Source organism: Pogona vitticeps, chromosome 3 (assembly GCF_051106095.1).
Source record: "Pogona vitticeps strain Pit_001003342236 chromosome 3, PviZW2.1, whole genome shotgun sequence".
Lineage (NCBI taxonomy): Eukaryota > Metazoa > Chordata > Lepidosauria > Squamata > Agamidae > Pogona > Pogona vitticeps.
Genome location: NC_135785.1, coordinates 98046817 through 98069742, shown reverse-complemented (window position 1 = coordinate 98069742; position 22926 = coordinate 98046817). Strand labels below are relative to the sequence as shown.

The 22926-nt window shown below is 39.7% G+C and overlaps 1 protein-coding gene across 3 annotated transcripts in view; it reads left to right on the top strand.

Annotated features, from left to right (window-relative positions):
* The window catches only part of ARID5B (AT-rich interaction domain 5B), a 244060-nt gene that overhangs the window by 81078 nt on the left and 140056 nt on the right, over positions 1–22926 (top strand). The window lies entirely within an intron of this gene.

Here is a 22926-nt window from a genome sequence, read left to right as displayed (position 1 = left end):
TCTAAACGAGACCAATCTAGACAAAGGAAATGTTATTTTAGTGTAGATTAAATTTATGTCTGAGATATAGAAAGATTATTGTGTCTGCTTCAGATGTAATTTCATGCCTGAGAATTTACATTGTAGGAAAACTGGTCTGGATCACATTAGCCAGGGCCCTGTTTTGCTGTCAGTTTAATTAAATGGAAACTGCTGGCAGGGAGACGGGAGATAGGTTTATAGAAGCAATGCTATTTTGTACGTTGGAGGAGAAGTGCTTAGGTCTTTCAGTTCAAAAAAAGACACAAAAACAAAACCCGTGATTCACTCTTGTTTACAGGGATCTTATGTTAACTCATTTAATACATAACATACTTTACAACAGTTGAATATTTCCAACCTTTTGAAATCTCTGACCTCTGACAAAGAGGTTATTGCTTTAAAAAAAATTCCACAGAGTGTCCTGTGAAAAGTGTATCGTTTCTCTTTTTTTTGTTCAAAGTGAATGTCGGTTGACGGTATGTGGAGTGAGTGTTCTCTCTGCTTGGTGTAACTTTTGTTCTCAGGCCCACACGTACTAACAAAATCCTCTGTAATCAAGAACAGTGATTGATCTGTTAACTGTGTTTGGCACTTTGCCGTTTGGCTTTCGTGTTTGGAGAGAAGTCATTTTTGGTTACTTATAGAGAGAAAAGCACCAAACTCACTTGAAGAAAAATTAGAGGGGGGGGGGGGAGGAAGAAAAGAGAAAAATGTTTTTTCTTTACTTCCTTTCTCCTTTCAGGTCTGTTTATCATATTATAACATTTTTTTTTTGCTCTGCTTTCTATGCAGTATTTCTTAACTGCAGTGACATACAGGACTCCAAGCCTGACTCTATGTTCCATATGACTCGGAAGAGTGGATGAAAATGAATGTTTATCTCTTTTAATAGCAGCCTTTTAAAATACACGCACACAGAGAGAGACCCAGAATATATCAAGCTGTTTATGTTCCACTCCTGTTTATAGAGCTGAATGGTATCTGTGCCGAAGTTATATTTATTTATTTTTTAAAAAAATCTTTGTGGAAGTTTTCAACAAAGCCCATGAATGCAGAAGTGACCTTAAAAAGAAACATTTGTGATTTCTCTCCTCTGCCCCCATTTCTTGCAGATGTATAAAGGGAATTTTAGAACCTTGTGACCCCACCCACCCACTCTGGTCCTTCTCCGGTGCCCACACCTGCCCTCCCAGGGGTCACTACGTGGTTGTCTTTCATTTTGTGTAAGGTAGAGAAATGAGAAAAATGCTTTATAAAAATGAAAGCTGAGCTGCTGAAAGAAACTTGAAGAAATGGTTTAGATTTCTTCCTTTTTCTTCTTGGATGTTTTTAACACCTACTGTATCTGGTTCTGTCCACACGCATCTCCAGGACCTAACAACCCTTTTCTGGCATTTCATCCAACTCATCAAACTGTGGTTTGATGGAAACCAGGAGAGGAGAGCAAGCTTCAGTGGAGGCAGAGGGGAGGGAGAGGAACTTGTAAGCAAACCAGGCTGATGGCTAGGACTTAATCTTTCTCAAGAAGATTGTAAGCCTTATTGACATTTTCACCTGAAAACATACAGAGCTGAATGGATGGTAGGGATACAGATTCATATATAAAGTGTGTCTTCACTGCCCACACCTTGCGGTGTCATAGACCTTGGCTTCTGGAAGAGGTCTCTGTCATCCTGTTTAATGGAAAGGTGTTGTAGAACTCCAGGGGTCTGAAACCTGGTCTTACCAGTTTTCTGGTCACAGGAGCTCTGCAGAAGCAAATGTTACAAACCCTTCTGCAGAAATTTAGGCTCAATGTATAAATACTTGGGAAGATGACAGATATGTGGAAATGTTCAGGGATAGGACTTCCATGTGTGACCAGATTCCCACTACATGACCAGGCAAATACCCGAATTGGGGCTTTAGAAGGCTATGAATTCACATATATACAGTAGGATAACCCCCATATACTGTACTGTATATGGTGAATCCTTTCCAAAATCTGCTGTGAATGCCTGAAACAATGGATAGTGGCAAACCCATACAACATAAAAGGAGGTGGGACAAAGGCCGCAAGGCCCACCCCCTTGTAAGTCGTGTAGATGGTTGCAGTAAACTGCAGATAACAAAAACCACGGATATCAGTTCCACGGGTATGGGGTCCTACTGTATAAGATGCCTCTGTTTATAAGATACCCCCCTTTCTCACTCAAAAATTAAGAAAACTTAGCTTTGAGTACAGTGGTGCCCCACATAACGACGACCCCGCTGCACGACAAAATCACTGCATGACAACTTTTTTGCAATCACTATAGCTTTGGGAACCGTTTTTTCGCTGGATGACGATCTTTACAGCTGATCGTTGGGTTTTCAAAATGGTCTCCAGCTGTTTTCCGACCCTTGTTTCGGAAGACAGCAATTAAAAACAGCTGATCGGCGCTCACAAAATGGCCGCCCTATGGAGGATCTTTGCTGGACGACAAGGTAATCTCCCCACTGGAACGCATTAACTGGTTTTCAGTGCATTCCAATGGGGATTTTTCCCCCTCATGACAATGATTTCACTTAACAGCGATTTTTCTGGAATGGATTATCGTTGTCATGCGGGGCACCACTGTATTCAGCCTCTGGGCTTAGAATGCTTGGACATTATGAGTCCCTGTTGAATCTGAGCAATGCCTACAGGCTCCACCTCCAATGAGGTGTGTTCCAATTAGTTTGAACAGCATCAGCTGACGTTAGTTCCATAAGGCTTGTGAGTGGAGGGAGCTAAGCTTCCTGATTGGAGGCAGCTAAGCCTCGTGACTGAAGGAAGCCTATTTGCAGAGGCAAGGTATGGCCATTTTGTTCTCTCCTCAGCTTGCTTCCATGTGTAAGATGCCCCTCAATTTTTAGTGTAATGATTTTAGGAAAAAGTAGCCTCTTATACACAGAAAAATACAGTATTTTCTTGAAGGAGAGTTCAGCGTGCACTCAGCTGAAATTAGGAGGGCTTGACGTTCTTGTAATTTTGGATTAATTTCTACATATAGTGTTTTAATATAATTTTCAGTTTTTAGCCATTTATGTTTGGATAAATTCTTTGGGATGACTGGATCGTTCGGTTTTCTAATGCTGCAGAGGGGGCCTCTTAGATCACATGCTACTTCAGGCACATTTGAGTTTATACAGTTGGTCTCAAAATAACTGACTGATGAAATATTGAGTAAGGTTTATATACAACTAGCTTTTTACTCATTCTGTGGTCTGGTTAAAGTCCACTTGATTTTTTTTTCTCCATTAGGATGTGAATTTGGCTCAGCAGCTGAAAATTTGACTTGTCTCATTGAGCATCTTTTGGCATCTCACATCTCTTCCAAATAGTCATTTGACTATAATATATAAGCCAGATAGACCCCTTGTTCAAAGCTTGACTTCTACATTTGAGTGGAAACAAGAGTCCCTTCAGAGGAAGTAGAGGAGGAGGAGGAGCTGATGGTGGTGGTGATGATAATGGTGATGTCTTTGGTCTCCAAGAAATCCAGATTTATGCGTCATGTTTCCTTCTTTATATAACTAGTTCCATTCCCATAGTTCTGCTGTGAAGAAAGTTATGTACCCCAAACATTCTCTTGGTTCCTAAATAATCTCAGTGGAGAAGGATGCTGAGTGATGTGGTCATCCTAGACAGGACAGGCCTCAAAAAGGGGATGGAAAAGACTTTCATTGGGTTTAACGGGCTCGTGGAAACTAGTCCTTTGGCATCTCTTAAGACTCAGTAGCTGAAAACCTATTGTTTAACATAGTAAGCCACACCTTGCATTTAGAATTTTTCATTTTTGAGGCTTATGGGGTGTTCCAGAGAAATAAGGTAAAGGTAAAGGTTCCCCTTGACAATTTTTGTCCACTTGTGTTCGACTCTAGGGGGCGGTGCTCATCCCTGTTTCCAAGCCATAGAGCCAGCGTTTTGTCCGAAGACAATCTTCCGTGGTCACATGGCCAGTGCGACTTAGACACGGAACGCTGTTACCTTCCCACCGAGGTGGTCCCTATTTATCTACTTGCATTTGCATGCTTTCGAACCGCTAGGTTGGCGGGAGCTGGGACAAGCGACGGGAGCTCACTTCGTTGCGTGGATTCGATCTTACGACTGCTTGGTCTTCTGACCCTGCAGCACAGGCTTCTGCGGTTTAGCCCACAGCGCCACCACGTCCCTTCCAGAGAAATAAAGTACATACAAAAGTACTCAGAAGTGCTTTACCTTTCCTTTCTTCAGGGGCCATCCTGAGACTGTGCAGCTTGCCCAAGGCCATACCGGCTGGCTCTACTCACAGGAGGCACAGTGGGAAAGCAAACTCTAAGCATCCGGCTTTGCACCCAGATACTCACTGAGCTATCTAACCAGCTACACAAAACTATACATGCGTTTTAAAATGAAAACACCTAAAATGCACATAATTTAGTAAATGAAGATAAGTTTGCATAAATGTGGTAAAATGCATGACTGACTGCACACACCAGGGAAAATGTACCAGATGTCAGTGCAGGAAGAAAATTTGAAGTTCAGTAAAAAAGAAACACAGGGGGGAAATGCAGGTAGGATTATAGAGATGTAACAGAGTTGAAGGGGAGAGATCTTCACAATCCTTAGTCCTCAAACAGCTGGTCTTTAACCATCTTTGCTGAGTAAGAAAAATGTCACCTTCCTCATAGCAAAACACAATTATTTCTTCCCTTGCATGAACCCAAATTTCCAACTTCCTAGAAGGCTGGACTTTTCGTGGTGCAAGAGAGGTGTGATTCCTGTGCTGAGCCTCTGTTTTTTAGTGAGTCTCTTGCTGCTTTGAGTGGGGGATGGTTTTGATTGGAAAAGGGTGTCACAAGTATGGTGTGTAAATGGTGCTCCAGCTTCCCATTTTGCTCTTTCATACATGTTTGCTATTAGCTAGTTACATTTTGAGAAGGGGGTACATATAAACTGGCATTTAAGCAGTTGTTATTCTTTCAGTGTACAAAGAACCACCAAAAATACTTCAAAGAGATTTTAAAAAGTTGTGGGAAGTGGGAGTATGGTTAGTGACATCATGGGTTCTGGGCAATAGGAAAGAGCTGCCTGTCACTGCAACTGAACACTGGAAAACTAGTACTACGTTTCCTCTCAGGGTTTACTGTATAGCGTTACAACATACACATGTTTTGATGGCAGAAAAGTTTGTTTCAAACGACTTTTGCTACATTTTTAATGTTATATCTATCTAAAGGTGAGCAGGTTCCAAGAGCCTCAGTATGTTTATAAAATTTGTATCCCTCGCAGGAGAGAATTACCCTCAAAACATATTGGGATAAAGGACATGGGCTTTACTTTTTTTTTTCTTGCATAGCTTGCATTTTCCAGCTTGTATATCCCCCTCCTGGGCAGGAGGATTGTTATCCAGTTCAGGCAGTTTTTAATTGCTGGCCCTTAGGTAGTTTCTCCCAAGTATCAGATGTTTTACCAAGAAAGGAGAAAGGATTTCTCTGTCATAATGGTGCTGAAAACCTCTGCCAATAGAACGATTTAGTCTCGGGACAGTGAAGTGTGGTATTTTGTTCAGTTCATTTATTTTAACATTTTATTTTTTTTGCTTCCCACTTTATGACGAGTGTTTCAAATACTGAAGGTGATTTACAGAACTTCAAAGCCATGAGATTCTAAAACAAAGCTTGGTCAGAGTATTGTTTCTGGCCTTATCTGATTATACAATTGAATTTAGGCATGTAATAACACTGTGACTGAAATATCTGTCATTCACAATTGGATTTCTTGAAGACTCTGTTTCTGTCATCATGTTTGCCCCCATTTTGGTTCAGTTATGTCTGTATCTTTGTCTTTATTTTAAACAAAGGGAGCTAAAAATAAGACATGACCCTGAAATGGGTGGCACAGAATGTGATCAAACAAAAGCTTGGGGTCAAGCCAAGAATTTAGCACATCTAAGTTCTCTTGGTTTCAGCAGGAGATTTAAGTATGTGCTTGAATCTTTCATATAGAAATTAACAGAATTTATGGGCACTAACCTTTGACTGAAATATGTGCAGAGTCATAGGACTAAATCTAGTTTTAGCCCCACCTAAGGTAGGCACAGAATACCAAGTGTGGTGTTCTGGATAGAGTAATCAACTAACTACAAACCAGGAGACCTGAGTTTGAGACCCTAGCTTTGCTATTGAAACTCACTGGGGAAATGGAACTGTTAAAATCACTTCTTAAATACCTCCCCTGCCTTGACAACCCTATTAGGGTCACTATATGTCAGTTCCAACTTGACGGCACATGACAGCAACAGCAAATGTAGGCCCACTGAAGTGAATAGGACCTGTTAATCAACAGTAATGTAAGCCCTGTTTGGATGAAAATGGGATTTAGCTTATTTCCACCAGAAAATGGGGATTTCCCAAATGTTTGTGCAATCATTTCTATTTCTGAGATGACACTAAGATTAATTATGTGCTGCTGTCATGTTAATTCTAATTTATAGCAATCCTTGCCATCAGTACTTGAAAGCAGTTTACCATTTCCTTTTTTTAATGGCACTCCGGGAACATGTTCCTTGCTGAAGGCTACACAGGCTGGCTCTTCTTCCAGTAGGCACAGTAGGGAATCAAATGCCCAAGCCCACACTCTCTAGCCAGGTAATCCAACTCACTGAGCTATCCAGCCAGGTAATATTAAGATAAGCCTTTGAAATATTAAGGTAATATATTATGGGAGTTAGATTCCCTGTTCCCAGTACGAGTTACATGTATCTAGTGCTGGCTCCGGATGTGTTCATACATCCCCATGCATAGAAAAACATTCAATGAACTGGTCCAGTGGAACCATGTGTTGACGAGAAGGCCGATTTTGGGCACATTTGGAAGCATATCCAAGTCAATATTATTGATGGAAAAGGCATGCACGAATACATTTCCTTTTTAGAACTGAATCAATAACAGATTTATGGAAGTGTCCATTGACATTCAGTTCTGATTAGGCATTATTTATGATTATTATATTTTAATTGATATTTGTGAAAATCAGCAAGCAGAGGATTTTTTTGTCTTAAAAAGCATTCAGATAACCCATAAATAAGATTGCATATATTACACATCCACCTCTACAGTTTGTCAGCACCTCAGTTGAAGCAGTCCTTTGTCCTTCCAGACTCCTGCTGGGGGAGCTGTGAGAAATTTGTTCAGTTCATGTTTCAGCTCACCAAACTTGCACCTCCCTAGCCTAAGTGGAACATGGAATATAGCTTCGCATTGTGATCTGTGTGCTTTCAGAATTTAGAAACATGAACATAAATTCTGCATACTTGAAGTAATGTGTATAAAAGTATATATTGAAAAGTACATGCAAATATATTTGTTGTGAAATTGCTTGAGGAAATGCATACATTTTTGATAGGTGTACAGAATGACAGATTTTTAAAAATGAATATATGGAACAATAGCAATATTTTCATGTAGACTAAAAAAAAAATTTCACAGCTGAGTGCATAATCAGGATGTGATGGGTCTGGCCACCTGTACTGTCAAGTCTGTTCCAACTGATAGTGACCCTTTCTAGGGTTTTGCAAGTAGAGAATACTCAGAAGTGGTTTACCATTCTCTTCTTCTGGACACACCCTGGGACTGTACAGTACAGCTTGCCCAACGCTTATACAGACTGCTGCTTCTTGCAGGAGGCACCGTGAGGAGTCAAATTCCCAATCTCTGCATTAACTACTGGGCTAGCCAGCAAACTTGGTGAGTTTAGGATTGGAAAAATTAGCACTTGATCAAAACTGATCTTGATGGAATCATCCCGTAGCACTATACAATCTTCACTGTATGTTATTTGCATTGATGTAATAAAATGCTAACAATCTAATTTTGATTTTACTCATATCTGTAATTATTTTGGAAAAAAAAGAAAGGCAGGCTGGTCTTTCCTCTTTTTGGTTGCATACATTTTGACTTCTGGCATTTCATAAACCTTGACCTTGTTTGGAACTAATGGGTTCTTCTTTCTGTAATACACTATGAAACATTTCTTTGTGTGTGTGTGTGGAGAGAGAGGGAGAGAATGTGTGTGTTTTAATTTCATGAGCTAGCCAGCTTAATGTTTCACATAAGCATGCTGAGGGAGTGATCTGCTAAAGATAGAAACACTGACGCCAGTTGGCTATTGTGATCTTCGTTAACATGTTGTTTGGATAATAGTTTACTTAGGATAAATTTTGAGCCGTCTTCGAGTGCTTTTTAAAAGCTCCCTCTCACTCCCTTGTGTGCTGTCTTGCTCTTACTCTTTTTGCCTCATTCTTGGCCCAGATTAAAAGTGCAGCTTTAAGATATTTCTCCTAAAATAAATTTCAGGCATCCTCATTTATAGTCAGTACGCCCTGATTACTTGCAGACATACTGGAAATTTACATGCGCTTTTCTCCATTATAAAACACTGATCTGTTCATATCATTAGTTCCCTCATGACTGGAGGTTGGCAGGAAGCCAAGGCCAGTCTAAATCTGTCGCTGTAAATCGTGACTTGAAATAGCAGAAAGTAGGTTTGTAACTTTGAAAGTGTAAACAGTTTGGAAAATGAAGTAATTTTAGCCTATGATTGATTGCCTTGTGATTCTACTTTAAATTAGCCCAGGGGCTCTGATGAAAATATATGCTTATTATATTCCCCCCCCCCATTTTATTTTCTGGGGGAATAATAGCCTTGTTGGGTAGGCTGCTGAACAATGTATGCTTCTCCTAGCATGACCTTTGGGGAAAAGAATAGTTTTATTGTGTGTCCATTACTTTGCCTGAAACAACATTTTGCAGTTATTAAACTGACTTGTTCTGTATATAAATAAAAGGTTGAGAATCTAAAGCAGCTGTAATGTACAGTATTGCATCAGATTTTTTACTTAAAACATTGCTCTTTAAGATAGACAAATGAACATGAATTGGAAAGATTATGCTGATGCTAATGTGGACTTCAACTCCCAGTGTTCCCTAGCCAGCATGGACAATTATAATGCTAGTTGGCAATTTCTGGGAATTGTAGTATAAAAAATGTAAATTTTCCAGATTATGTTGTCCAATATGTTATGGAGCTATTTTACACTGGAACAGGCCATTGGCCCATCTAATGTAGTATTGTTTACTCTGTTAACAGCCACAGCTGTCATTTTGAACTGCTTTTCCAAGACCTGGAGGAAGCGATCCATGCAATATTTTTAAAGCAAGGGGTGGGTGGGTGAATTTTGAAACACCTTCACTGCATTCACTTCGTCTCCAGGGTCAACCTTTAGGGGAAATGGTTTGATCAGCAGAAACTGTGTATGGCATTGATTGGATGGTGCCGATGATGCCACCAATAAACACCCCTCCTGTTCTCCAGTGTATTGTTGCACTTCTAAAAAATTGTTAATGCAGTGGATCTGTGGATATACATATGTGCAGCATGTTCACTTGAAGTGTTTTTAAAAAACAGTTGACCTGAAGCATAGAGGTGAGGAGCAGAATTGGAAACTGGCAGAATTAGATTTCCTGTTGTGTACCTCTGTCATTTTCAGTTGCAAAGCTGGGAGGATGCAGAGATCATATCACAACTAACTTGGTGTCTGTCTCAGCAAATGTCACATTATCTTGGATTGATGCAAAGTTTTCTAAACCACAACCTTGCACTTTGTACTAAATGATATTGTTGCTCTTTTTCACACGCAAATGTTTAAAGATCTCAAGAAGGCGTATTCTAAGTATCCACATCACAGAGGATCAAAATAAACTACCGTAATTTCTCCTCATAGTATTATGCATCCTCTTCTGCCATTATCCTTATCAGCCCCTTTCTTTATGAAGTGACATAGCACTGAATTTACAAGGTGTAGCCACTTATGAGTCGCTACTGCATCTCTTATCTTATGCAGCACTAAACTAATAACATTTAAAATACCCAAGCTCTAACAGCTGACCAGATTGTATTCTTGCAGAAAAAAACTAGGTCTACTTCCAGTTAGGTTTACACTGCATAGTCGATGGGGAGGGGGGGGACGACACACATCACCATTAACATTGGGAATTGCAGCACATACAATGAGACCAATGTTCATCTAGTTACGTCCTGAGATCCTTGAACTGAAGATGCTCAGAGATCGGAATTCTAGCAATTGCCTCATGGCTACCAGTTCTTTTGAAAAAACGTATAATTGCATATTTTGGGTCTGGAGATAGCAGGAAAAAAAACTTATTAAAAAGTGTGCAGAAATACACATTAACCAAAGGTTGGTAAGGTCATTAAATCAGGAGTTTAAAATTATCTAATTGCACCACTGACTGCATAAATGAGAGGACGATGGGGACAATCAGTCCTGTTCTGTGAAGCAACAGATACACCATAAACAAGGACAGGGGTGCTACACCTCTCCCTCTCCATCAGTATTTTCCTAAAGGGAAAGAGGTATGTCTGTATTTACTTTCCACAGGAGTTGAAGCCTTGTTTTCCCACATTTGGGGCTTGTGTGGCAAACGTCCCTAGAAAAAAAAATGCTTTTTTTCCTGCAGATATGTTGCTTTTACATGAAAATGATGATTGATTGATTGATTGATTAGATTTTTATATCAGTCTAGCAGAACCCACTCCTCCGGGCAGTTTACAACAATGCACAAACCCCAAAATCTATGATAAAATCAAACAACTACAACCAAACCCTATACCTAAATATAACTACCATGAGACAGAATGGGCAGCAATAAAATTGATAATAAGGCATTCCATTATTATTCTTTCTTTTTCTTCTTTCCTTCCCTCTCCCATTAACTGAGGACACCCCCAAAATGTTTCTCTAAATATCACCATTTTTGGGAGCATTTTAAGGGTCCAGAGGGCATTTTTCTTGTGGAAGGGTTTTTTCAAACAGAGGGTGCCACTGTCAAGAAAACCCGATTTCTTGACGATGTTTTACAGGCTTCCTTTGGTATTAGTACCCACAGGCAGGAGGTCTGCGAGGACTGTGTAAGACAGGCAGCAGAGCTTGGAAAAAAGACGTTCAGACAGGTAGTGAGGTCCCAAACTGCTTAGGGCTTTGTATGTTAGTACTAGAACCTGAAATTAAAAGACGGCTGCTTCTTGGGAGGAAAGTGATGACAAACCTAGACAGCATCTTAAAAAGCAGAGAGATCACCTTGCCAACAAAAGTCTGAATAGTCAAAGCTATGGTTTTTCCTGTCGTGATGTATGGAAGTGAGAGCTGGACCATAAAGAAAGCTGACCGCCGAAGAATTGATGCCTTTGAATTGTGGTGCTGGAGGAGGCTCTTGAGAGTCCCCTGGGCTGCAAGGAGAACAAACCTATCAATTCTAAAGGAAGTCAAATCTGAGTGCTCACTGGAAGGTCAGATCCTGAAGCTGTGGCTCCAGTACTTTGGCCATCTCATAAGAAGAGAAGACTCCTTGGAAAAGACCCTGATGTTGGGAAAGTGTGAAGGCAAGAGGAGAAGGGGAAGACAGAGGATGAGATGGTTGGACAATGTCATCGAAGCTACCAACATCAATTTGACACAACTCAGGGAGGCAGTGGAAGACAGGAGGGCCTGGCGTGCTCTGGTCCATGGGGTCATGAAGAGTCGGACGCGACTAAACGACGATGACTAGAACCCTGAACCAGGCATGGAAGCGAACGAAACAGGGATAGGGGCTAGACCATCCCCCTACTCATGTGTGGAGTGTACATTCATATTAAATCCCTGAACAAGGCTACCTTGTTTCTTGGATGTTGCCCAGAGAGGTAGGGTAACATTGCTTAGTTCTTTAAAAGAAAACAGCATGGACTTAGATCCCTGTTGGAATCCTGACATTGCATCCTGCAAGGAGGTCAGCAAATGCTTCTCCTTCATTCTGGAAGTGGATAGACAGCAGTTGCGAAAAGGGGATACATCTCTTTGTGCTCACAGAGTCACTCATGCCTGTTCCTTTTAAGAAGAGGCTACTTAAAGAAGTGTGTCCACATCTGTCATGTCAGAAAGTCTGATTCCTGAACAGCTTCCCAAGAGCCTTACAAACCTTTATAGATGTCCGGGGGGGGGGGGGGGATCAGAAGCCTGTGTTCTCACAGCTGGCACTTATCCCTGAGAAAAGGTTAATTCAGGTGTGAACCAGACAATCCTACCTAATCATATCAGTGTTGGTCTAGGTATTAAGGTAAAATAAGTTGCTCCTTTGTTGGATTTCAGGCAACATCAGTTTGCTTCTATGCATATAATCCAGGAACTAATTCAAATGTGGAATTGAATCTTAAAATTATGAAAAACTGTCAGCACAAATGCTTAAACAAAAATCCATTTTTACAACTTCTGAAAAGCTCCAAGTGTGATTGTCATCCAAAATTGTTACAACTATGAGATGCTGCAAATAAGAAATAATTCCAAAGCAAAACTTAAGTCACAAAAATATGCATTAGCTTTTAGCTATAAAGATTACAGTCAAGAACTCAAATCATATTTAGTCCCTGTATTTTTGAGGCTCAATAAAAAGCAAAGCGTATGTTTCTTAAAATATCTAAGTTATTGAAAGTAAAAATATATGAAATTTAAAAATAGATTTATTAACCTTTAAATGCAGTACTGGGCACACATAAAAAATATTCTAAGTGCTCACCCAGCCAAACTAGTTTGAATCTATGGAGGTAAATCCATTATTTCTTTCCTGCTGCCTCTGTTGCTGCTATTGGTACATGATGCCTGGCGCTTCTTGATATCTCTGTTGTTGGTATCCTTTGTTTGGCCTGTGTAACATATGTGTCTCTTGCCTCCATATATTTATATTTCTCACAACTGTTTACACAGTTTACAGTCTTAACAACTGAATTTTGCAGTGTAGTAACTTATTGATCTCTTTAAATCAGTGGTTCCCATACTTGGAACTACAGATGTTCTTGGACTAAAACTCACAGAAGCCTTTACCGCTAAGCTGTGCTGGCCAGGATTTCTGGAAATTGTAGTCCAAGAACATCTGGGTATCCAAGGTTGGGAATTACTGCTTGAAATGGTAAGGAAAACATTAATGGAAATCTCTATTACAGTTCTTTTACTGGGGTGGCAAAGTATGGCTTTCATTAATTAAGAGACTGGCAAGTTGCTACTATGGCAGATTGTTGCTTCTGTTTGCGCTCAGTGGGCCCCTGCACCTGTGCAATTAGCTAACTGGTCCCACAGTAATTTACTAGGAAGTCAACGTGCCATGAGGATAAAGTACTGGTGAGCAAAGCTGGTCAGGTACTAGTTTGCTCTTTCGCCATTTTCAGGCTCTGTGAGCTTTTTTCTCAATTGCTTTGTATTTCCTTATAATTAATTTACATGTTCAGCTGTCAACTATGAAAGTGATACTTTTATACTTTTATGAGGCAATGTTATTCTATATTGACCTTGCTTTCAGACTTGGCTGGAACTAGATGATTGTTCTGCAGCGGGGTTTTTTTTTTTTGTAAACTGCCCTTCAGACCTAATTTTTATAGCAGTGTACAATTTCAGGATTGCATTTTTTTTACATTGTTTTAACACTCTATACATTCAGAATTTCAAACTTTGATACATGCATTCATACACAGTTTGGGCAGATTTAAAGAAGTGGCAAGAAGGCCAAGATGAACACTAGCTGTTTCCTCTTTTTCATCACTATTGCTCCAGCACAAGTTCAATTATTAGTCCTTTTAAGGAAGAAAATCTTAAGTGGACAATACTGTCTAAGTTGATGGTCTGTTGTGCCTTCTCACCAGCATTAGAGCTTGCATGTGAAGGAACTGAAGAGTACATTTTCCTGTAAGCTTAATTGGACTAGAGAGAGAGAGACAGAGACAGAGACAGAGAGAGAGCATTCTTTGTTTCTGGCTGGAGAAGTTGTTTCTAGCTGGTAGTTTCTGGCTTATTGGGATGCTGGATTGATGTTGCTTCTGCCCATCAACTTGACCTGTAACTTTATAAGGAACTGTTTATTATGACAGGCACTATAATTCTCTAAATACAAGCAAACACTGTAGGGTGGCTTTGGAACTCTCTCTGCCACTTAAGGAAATGGGTTGCAAAACAAAGAAAAAATTGAAATAGTGATTTTTTTAAACCCCCCCCCCCAAAAAAAGGAAGTCAGTGTTTAGATCACACCAGATTGGGGGAAGAGCTGCGCTAGAGTGTGAAAAAGAGACAAGATGTCAAGAACCAAATATTGTACGCACACGATGTGATATTGCACTAATAATCATATAAGTGGAAGAAGAATAGAAGATAGAATGTGTCTTTGACTTCAAAGATACAGATGTATACTGAGCATGCCTGAGACCGCCTCTACCTTATATTGTCTATCTTGATGTGCATTGCTCTGCTACACCAGATCCCTTTACTCAACACCGGAGAATGTGCAGCCTTCTAGACACTGGAATGCCGCTCCCATGACTCCTAGCCAGCATGGCAAGTGCTTAAGACTGTCTGGAGATGCAGCCCAACAACTGGATACAGATGTGCTAGCTTTGGTTGAAATGGAAGTGCCAGGGGCTGGTCAAGAGAACTTGGATCATTGAATTCTGCTCCCAACCCTGCCCCCAATTGCCTTCAATCTCTCTTCTGGCATACCAAGTCCTTCAATCTAGATTTGGGGAGATATATTTGACCTCAAAGATACATATTTAGCTGTGCCAAAGGGATGGATCCATTGACCCTCCAATTCTCAGTCTATCTTTTTTGTTATTCAGTGGTGAGTGGTTTCAGCTTATATTCCAGTCATACAGAGGCATTAAAGAGAGGGTGCCAGCTAGGGTTCTGAGGCAGTTCTCCATGGCTCAGGGTTAGCCCAGAAAAAAAAATCTAATGTTGCTTATTTGTTCCCCTGAAAACAGTGCTTCAACCTCAGGCTCTTGCAAGTGGAATAGATAACAATATAATTGTGGGGAAATTGTGTCTGAATTCATAAATACATTAAAATTCATGGTTTGGGTTATTTTAAAAAATGCTTTGGAATTTAAAACGTCTCTCTTGAAGCAATAATGTGCACCTATCAAAATAAGTACCTATCTGCACTTAACGACAGTACATAAAGAAGTAATGATAGCTGCATTTCTCGGAATAGGCTGGGCGTTTAACTCTCGTGCTAAGGCCGTCGTTCTAGAATGAAAGTCTGAGAAAGAGTGAAGTTGAGTTGATCTGTAAGAGTAAAACAGAGCCCAGACTCCAACATCCTCAGGTGAACAATAGTTTTATTAGTATACACTATAAATGTGCAAAATATGCAACCTTTCACGGTCTATGGAATTCACCATCAGGCTCAATGGTTGAAAACAATGGGGGACATAGAGAAGTGCCAATATATGCCAAGTGTTTCATGCTACAAAGAACTGCGACCAAAGTTCCAAACAAGAAATGAGGGGGATTGATGGATGGGACAGTCATGCAGGTATCACATGGACTCTGGCAAAGCTCACTGGGAGGCAACAAGAGTGCGATTCCTCTTCTCTGCAAAGACAAAGTTAATAGCAATGTGCATTTTCAGTCACTATGGGTGAAACACAAAGGTTCATTTGTCAGTTTTGGCAAAGTTGCAAACAAACCACAGTCTACAGTGGAACGAAGGTTTTGTTTTTCTTACTTGCTGCAAAAATTTGTAGCTGCTCCCCTGTCCCTAAGGGGAGGATCAGAAATTATAGATAGACTGTAATTAGAAGAGGAAGATTCTTGGGCTGATTGTGTGTGAGTATCACAGCAGGAGTTTTTCTCACCTTATAGAATGTGCAGATTAACGAACTTGTTTTGGACAGTATTTAGTGTAGGATCTGTGTTAAATCTGTTTTGGCATGTATAGAAAATAAAAACAAAAGAGGTACGGCATCTTGCAGATTGACAGATTTATTGCAGTGTGAGCTTTAGTGCATTACAAGAAATAGATTTTAATCCACCTTAACGCACCCTGAAATAAAATATATTAGTTGTAAGGAGCCACTACTCTTTTGTTTTTATGTCTGTTTTGTGATTGATTCTAGAACTTAAGCATGGTATCCTTTGAAATTTGATTTCTCAAACACTAAAGACTGCCTAAATCACAGCTTTCTAACAGTAATGTAGTTTAACTCTAATTAGGATCTACTCACAGGGCTCAGTGGCATGCACTTTATTATTGACTTGTTTTTCCCTTCCTAGTTCTTGATCCTGTCTTGCAGATCCGTCTCTGAAAATACTCCCTCCCTGCAGCATGGATATCAGTTCATGGGATTGAGAATGGGAGTTCTCTTACAAACAGTGCTTTCTGTCTGTGCAATTTGAAAAGAATATATATATATGGAGGCTGTTTTATGTTTCAAGCAACAATTCTGCTTCAAAGAATGGTTCCATTTGATGACAACCGGAACCTCTACTTTCGAATACGTTGGATGACGCCACAGTGATCTCTTTTATTATATATGGCAACTATAGCCCAGTGAAATGGCCCAAAGCAAGTGTCATCGTGAAATTTATAATTTAATGTACATACTTACTAAGAGTGCCATGACATTCAAAAACACTTTGGAAATTTGTTCTGGAATTGTCACTGGTACTCACACGATCTAAAGATCAATGAGAATCAGCCCATCGTTGTTTGGTTCCAATCCATATTTTTTCCCCTTAACGTTTGGGGATTCTACTCTTCTAATCGCTAACCGCAAGGATTCAAACTGTGTTTTGTCTGTGTGATTGTTTTGTTCTACAAAAGGACTAGGGGAGGGGGCGTGCCTTTGCGTGGTTTTCCAGTATGTTGGGCCATTATGTTTTGGGACAGCAGAGACATTGTCCCCTGTGATTGTTCTCCTTAGTTGTCCCAATGTATTGTTTATTTATTTTTTAAAAATTATTGAACCTAGTGCTTCTGCTGCATTGTTACGTTAGTTTTGTGCTAGATTTCCTCTGCGGAGACAAAAATAGAAGAAACAAATATTAAAATCAGTATTAAAAACAAAAACAACTCTGACAAACTCCAGCAGATTTACTGCTTCCATGGTATATGTGTATGTTTGTATCTATATGGAGAACTTTGGAAAACTGTCCATTTTTCTCAACCACCGTGGACTCTTTTCAACAGTCCCGGTGGCTTGACAGCAGACGATGAAAGGAGAGCTGAGAATTGGCGGGAGGGTGGTATCAAAAGAAAGAGAGCTGTGATATGAACCATATCAGATTGAAGGACCAGTGTGGACACTGGCACCCAAACAACCTGAAGCCTTTGTGTAGTCAACTCAACTGAGTGTAGTCAAAAAAGAGAGTGTGAATCAAGCCAATGTAGTCACGTCTACTGTCAGGCAGAACTGGTGTTTAATAGAAGGCAATGTAACTCTAAAGAATGTTCCCGACTATAGCAGAACTTTGATATAAGAATTCAGGAACCCTAAAATCCTGATGTTGGTTTGCCTTTGTTTTCCCATCTCCCCATGTTTATGTTAAACAGAAAGAGAAGCAATTTCTGAGAATTGCAATATAGGCAGGCAAGTGACAGTGACATAATGTGTTAGAGTCACATGGGTTGCTTAGTGACATCATGAGAACCAATGGTTTGCTGAGAGATTGGCTGATACATTCAGGTGTCCCTGCACAACCTTTATCTTGCTAAGCAAAATAGTCACTGTTTCTGGAACACAAAACCAAGAGTTGGTTGGTTATCAACTGTTTGGAGGCCGTAGTCCATCGGCTGGAGTAGAGAGGTTGCGTTTGACTTCACAGGTCACACACTTGGTAGATCTGGAATCAATTAAATGAAAGAAACTGGTGTAGATATTCAACTGGTATATAAGAAGAGCAACGTTCCCTATTTTTAATTCATATTTAATTGTTTCTTTAAGAACAGTTTTTATTAGATAAATGGTTGGAACAAATTTATCAGTACAAATGTTTTCAACAGAGATGTTCTTTTTCTTCCTGCCTTGGGTATTTCCCCCCTTCCTTTCTTATTGGTCCTTTGATAGGTTTCCAAAAAAGTTATTAAAATGTTTCAAAACAAATAAAGTAATGCTGGAGCTTATTAAAAACTGGTTCTTTTGTTCCTGTCTGGCAGCTGACAAATTGTCTTGTGCTGTGTCTTACCTGCTCCATTGTGGAAGGTTAACAGAGAAAATGGCTACAAATAAATTGCTATTGGATGTTGTTGAAAATTAAGTATAGCCCTTTTCCCGATTAAGGATCCCTTCCAAAGCTCTCTATTCACACAGCTCCCTATGTGTCATTCTTACACTTGTCTCTTACATTATGTTTCGCACACAAGGGAACATTAACTAGAGAAGAAATGCCTGACCATAGTGTTAGTAGACTCTATTATCTGCCTGTCACATGCCCGTATGAGAGAGGTCTAATTTTGGTTCATATTGACAATGATTCCTGATGCTTCCCCTAACTGTCTTAATGGAGGCTTGTTGGAGTAAAGTCAGGCTTGAAAGTAATATTTGCAGCTTTAAAAAAAAAAAACTGGCTCGCTCAAACAAGGCATGAATGCATGCTTACTCAGTAAAAATGTAATTATTCTCACTTCTTTGGCTACCACTATTATGTTCCAAGGAGTAGCTTGTTATTTTTTAAATGGACCATGATATGGCTAGTATACTGTTAGCTGCAAATGGTTTATAATGCAGGGTTGTTGAAGGTGTGTGTGTGTGTGTGTGTGTGGGTGGGTGGGTGGGTGGGTGTGGGTGTGTGGGTGTGTGTGTGTGTGCGCGCGCGCGCACTTTAACATGTAGGCTATATAAATTATACCTTGCAAGAATTAACAGGGCTGTTATTTCATTAAGGGTTTCAAAGCGGGCATAAATGTCGAGAGCAATGCATAAGTGTTTAAATCATTGGACTGTTTCCATTCTTCCACCCCTCATTATGTGGCTTTGAGAGTAGAAGCCACTGTACCCTTTTTTTCCCTTTTTCTTTTTTTTTTAAAGCAGGGCCAAAGGTCCACAGAATTTTTCAGGCTGATAATGAAAAGGCCAGTGCATGAAAACCCAAGATAAAGCTTTCCATTCTTACCATTTGAGGGGAATGGAAATTAAGGTATTTTCATGCTACATTTTGGGGAATTATGTAGCAATAATGGGGGTTGCTAACGAATGGGGCTTGAGGTTTCCTTTTGTGCCTATTTTTCTTTTTGAGTAGTTCTAAGCTGAGCATACAAGAAGAAGAACAAACGAGGATCCCCTTCTAGAATCTCAAATCTTGTTTTAATTGAGTTGTGAACAACTGCTCTTTTCCTATTAAAATTCTTTGTATGGTAATATCAAGCCAGCAGAACAAACTTTCTTCAAAGCAATTGTACAGAAAAGCTCAAGTGAATTAAAGTTGGTTTGTCTGGCATGACTTCTCTTTGCTATTGACCTAATAACATCCCTAAATTAGAACGTTTTAACTCTTTTTTTTTTGATTCATCAACAATCAGCAGGTCTTGAAACTTGTTGTGAGTAGTACTGACGGGATAACAACTTCTTTCTAAGTCAATGTTCTCCTGACTCAGAGGTTCTGTAAGAAGGAATGGAAGACATGGGTCTAGTCTGTGTGCATTCTGGGTAGCATTTCAGTTCCCACAAGGAAAAGGAGGTCAGAACTTCCTTCTATCCATTCTACCATGCAGCTGCTGTATATTGTGAATGCCGAGTGTGGCAGCGGTCCATGGGGTACATCAGCTTCATTCATTTAATTCTCCCCACCCACAAATCTTTTGAGAAAGCAGACTATCAGAATCAGACTTCAGTGGCTGTTGTCTTCCATGTGGGTGCACACGTCACACCATAGCTTAAAAGTATGATGGAAGGCTGGCCACATATTTTTACCCCACCATCAGAACTGGTTTATCATTAACTAGACATTCTATTCTATGAAGCTGCACCAGAAGTAGGGAAAAGAAGCAGAGCCATTTCCATTGGCGCTACTAAGAGGCCTGTTGACTTTGGCGCCCTTTCTCCCTAGCAACAGCTCTTCCATCAGGTGATCTGAACTGCTTTAATACCTGCCAGTTGTTAGGAGAACTCTGTCATTTCAGGAATTGGCACTCTAGTTTCTGTTTCTTCGCCTTTTACCGCCCGCCCCCCATTCCATGTGTGTCATGTATTTTAGATTGTAAGCCTGTCATGTTTATTTACTGGTCTTTGCTAATTCATTACTTAGAAGCCACTCTAGGATAATTTTCGGTTGAGTGTGGCATAAGTGTACTTTCAATATATAATAAAAGTATACAGACAGACAGACAGACAGAGAGAGAGAGGGGGGGGGACTTTCTTTATTGGAGGGAAGTTCATATAGAAAACAGCCTGGTCCCCCAACTGGACATAATTACCTGTTGACAACTTTGTTAGTTACTTATAATAAGTAATATGTAACTTAAGTAATAAGTAATAGGTTACTTGTTTTGCTAATTTCTCTGTGTGATCTCTACATCCCTTTTGTGTTTTTGGGGGGTGAGGGGAAGGACATAATAAAGCTTCTATGTTAAGAAATTAGCCTAGAAGCTATTCACAGCTTGTTTTTAATGAAAAGGGGTGTGACTTATTTGCTGCAGAGAGTTGTTTTAAACCTCATCCCTCTTATATGCATGCTTTTTTATTATTCCCTTCCAGTCACTCTAAAAGCCAAAAAGGATTTAGAAATCACACAGAGAAAATGTTTGCAATTTTAAAAAATAACTTGTTACCTTCATGTCCCCCCAAAGTAGCTACACTTATTATTTTTTAATGACTTAAAAAATCTGGATGCTACATGCTCTTAATGTGGATAGAAAGACAACACACTGACTTCCTATCTACTTGTGCGCCACCAAAAAGCAGGAGGCGGCAGCAGGAGATACAGGAAGATCCTCTTGCCACCATTTAGTAAGGCTGCAGCCCATATTGTAGGATTCTAAGTTCTAACCAAAAAGGTTAAGCTATGCTGCAAAAGGAGTGAAGTCATCCCTCATTAAATTATGATAGCATAATGTAGGGAAAGGGAACTAATTGCAAGGAGAAGTTGAACGTGAATGTAAGGATGGTCTATCACAGGATATAGTGCAGTAGAGTCATCTTGTGAGTACGACTGGAGAAAAACCCCTCCTGGAAGCGCTTGAAAGCTTCAGGGATCATCACATGACTCAGTCTATCCTATTATTGTTAGGTGGCTTCCTGCTCTCTTGCCACATCCCCTCCCTTGGCCAGACCTGTGGCAGCACTTGTGTTCTGTTAAAAAGACATGAGTACTGAAGTGAATTATTGACAAAAGATAGAGATGTCTCAGCGGAAGCTTGTGAAACTAATTTTTATTTTCAGTATTACATTTCTTTCATCTTCCTCACAAAAATTGAATTTATGATTTGAATTGATTTCATGAAATAAATATTATGGAGGATGTTATTATGCACGTCCAGGTCTTGAGCAACATACTCAATTTTTTATTCTGTCTAGATGAAAATAGAAAAGATCAGATTCAATCACCAGATGTAAACTAATATTTCCCAGCTGGGAGTTTTAAGTACATATTAGATGGAACAGGGAGTTTTTATGTGACTGTGTTAGTGTAGGATTGAATAGTAGTTTGGGTCTTGCTGAGATTTGTAAGTATTCCCTTTATTTCAAATGTTACACATATTTTAAGAACTCTATGAAGTGAGCGGTGTTTCTCTTCTCTAGCAGATGTATCCATGTATGCATGTATTCTGTCTAGATGGAAATAGAAAAGATCTAGTATATCTAGTATGATGCAATGGATAGAGTGATGAACTAGGACTCAAGAAGCATGGGTTCAACCCCCAGTTCAGCCATGGATGCTCACTGATGGTGTGGAACTGGTAAAACCATTCTTGAAGACTCCCACTGCCCTGTTAGGGCTGTAGGTTAGTTCTAGCTTGACAACACATGACAACACTACATACATACATACATACATACATACATACATACATACATACATACATACATACATACATACATACATACATACATACATACATACATACATACATACATACATACATACATACATACATACATACATACATACATACATCAGAAAAGAATGTACAGAGGAGATTTTGAATGAAACACTTCTTTAAGATATAGAAACAGAGTCAGGACTGAACAGGAAGGCATATATTGATGTTTGTATGCATATACATGCAGAACGTGCCCATTCATTAGACACAGTAAGACAACTGCCTCAAGCAGCAGGCTTTGGGGGCAGGGGGGGGACAGCAGTGGCAACCATGTTGATCAACAAGGGATTCTCAGATCTCCTAAGATTCCTCACCTCCAAGTGGGAATGAGACAAAGAGTGCTGCTGTGGTTCCCCCCCCCCCCCCAAGGGCCTTTGTAATTTGTGCAAACCGTCTGCATGCAAAACTCATGTCCTTTCTGTTTTCAGAAACAAAGCACACAGAGAGAGAGCAAGCTCAAAATAACTGGTTGTTAAAATGGATGCAGGCAATTGTCTCTTTTGCAGCCATTGCCCTTGTGGGCAATCTGCTTTTCCTTGTTTTTTCCTTTTTTTTTTTTTTTTTTTTTTTTGGAAAGGTTTGTGTTCAGGTCTTCTGCAAGTTTGCTGAATTTGCACAAAAATAGTTCCCATTCTCATTCTTTTTTTCTAGTCAAGAGCGAGTTTAAATACTTCATCCTCTGACAAGGCAAAAATAATGTTATGGTTCCTCTTCCTCATTTGTGCCAATGAGACGAGTCAAGATTTACACCCCTTCTTCTCTTTGTTGCTTCTGGATTCGGAAGCTGTTTGTTGGTTTGTTTGATAGACTACCTTTCTCCCAATAAGGGGACCCAAGGCGGCTCACAATATTAAAAAGAACAGAATTTAAAAAACTTAAAAAAGTTAAACATTAAAAATGATTAAACTATATGCTAATTACAATATAATTGAATAATTAAACCAAGTAAACATTTAAAAACTATCTTAATTTTTAAAAGGCATTCAGGGACTCAATCAGAATTGTTAA